The 2083-nt window shown below is 37.7% G+C and overlaps 1 protein-coding gene across 1 annotated transcript in view; it reads left to right on the top strand.

Annotated features, from left to right (window-relative positions):
• LOC101848923 overlaps positions 1-2083 on the top strand; it is a gene marked incomplete at its 5' end in the record, with an annotated part of 22477 nt that overhangs the window by 14917 nt on the left and 5477 nt on the right.

Genomic DNA, 2083 nt, shown 5'->3' with positions numbered 1-2083 from the left:
GAGATGCAGTTTTCTATGGTAGGCCAGCTCCGCAGCTCTTTCAGTTGTGATGTTATGTTTTCTTAGGGTTTCCTTGACACCCTCGATCCACCTTTTGCGTGGCCTTCCTCTTCCTTTATAGCCTGATTGCTTGGTGTTGTAGGCTCTCGAGGCTGGCTGGTCAGGACGTGACATGCGTAACAGGTGGCCAAACCATTTTATCCCCTGTCTTTCTATGTAACGCAGGCAGGACTCAGTGCTGATAGCTGCTCTTACTTCTTCAGATAGTATACCTCGTGCTAAAAATAGAACAGTTCGGAGATTTACGTAAACGTATGCTAGATAGTACACATACATAGCGTATTAATGTGTGTCTAGTTCAGAGATTAACTTTAGTACACCTCGTGATAAATAGCACATTAATGAACGTCTAGTTCAGAGATTAACATTAGTACACCTCGTGATAAATAGCACATTAATGAACGTCTAGTTCAGAGATTAACTTTAGTACACCTCGTGATACATAGCACATTAATGATCGTCTAGTTCAGAGATTAACATAGATGAATTGTGAGGCATCGTGGTGGAATCAGGCTCTCGTCAAAATAATGAAATCGAAGAAAACAGCTGTTTTCTCCCTGCTTAGCAATTTTGATCAAATTTTTGTTTTTTGGCTCAACACCTTTTATGTCCATTTACAAACACATTTCTTTGAGGATTTCACCGAAAACGTTGATCAAAGGTACAAAAATATGAATGTACAGTTTTCATTGGACTCTCCAGCTTTGGAATTTACCAAGCTTTGGCGGCCATTTTCTCGCTATTTTTACCTCTTAAATCAGGTGACCCCCACCTCCTTCAATCCAAAATATCTCCACTTCTATTGAAGATGGATGGGTAATGTTTTCATTGAAAGCAAGACAAGTGAACAAGCTTTAAGATGATACCAATAACTCAATATGCCCAAAAATTGACGAGAGCCTGATTCCACCACGCTGCCTCACAATTAGTACACATCATGCTAAATAGCTCATGTACGTTCGTCTTGTTGAGTTTAACTCATGCTAAACATTACACGGCTCGCTAAATACATGTAGCTTATTAATGTGCGTATATTGTCAAGGTTAACACATGCTAAATAACTCATTAACATTAATTGTCTCGTTAAGAGTACAATCAGAATCTGCTTCTGAGGTTTTTTTAGATAGTACATACACCTCATGCTACAATTAGCTCATTAACGTGTCCAGGTGAGAGTGTGACTAAAGCTAAATAGCTCACTTGTATGTGTCTAGTAAAGTATTTAACACATGCTAAATAGCTCACTTGTATGTGTCTAGTAAAGTGTTTAACACATGCTAAATAGCTCACTTGTATGTGTCTAGTAAAGGGTTTAACACATGCTAAATAGCTCACTTGTATGTGTCTAGTAAAGGGTTTAACACATGCTAAATAGCTCACTTGTATGTGTCTAGTAAAGTGTTAAACACATGCTAAATAGCTCACTTGTATGTGTCTAGTAAAGTGTTTAACACATGCTAAATAGCTCACTTGTATGTGTCTAGTAAAGTGTTTAACACATGCTAAATAGCTCACTTGTATGTGTCTAGTAAAGGGTTTAACACATGCTAAATAGCTCACTTGTATGTGTCTAGTAAAGTGTTTAACACATGCTAAATAGCTCACTTGTATGTGTCTAGTAAAGTGTTTAACACATGCTAAATAGCTCACTTGTATGTGTCTAGTAAAGTGTTTAACACATGCTAAATAGCTCACTTGTATGTGTCTAGTAAAGTGTTTAACACATGCTAAATAGCTCACTTGTATGTGTCTAGTAAAGTTTTTAACACATGCTAAATAGCTCACTTGTATGTGTCTAGTAAAGTGTTTAACACATGCTAAATAGCTCACTTGTATGTGTCTAGTAAAGTGTTTAACACATGCTAAATAGCTCACTTGTATGTGTCTAGTAAAGTGTTTAACACATTCTAAATAGCTAATTAAAGGCTGTTTGATGTTTTCTTACATTCCTCCACCCCCTCACAATCTATACTCCATCCTCCCCACACCCCACCTCACGCTTCCTATATCCCACCCCACCCTC

This window comes from Aplysia californica, unplaced genomic scaffold (assembly GCF_000002075.1).
Source record: "Aplysia californica isolate F4 #8 unplaced genomic scaffold, AplCal3.0 scaffold00870, whole genome shotgun sequence".
Taxonomy (NCBI): Eukaryota; Metazoa; Mollusca; class Gastropoda; order Aplysiida; family Aplysiidae; genus Aplysia; species Aplysia californica.
Note: the sequence above shows the minus strand (reverse complement) of the source record. Positions and strands in the feature narration are given on the sequence as shown.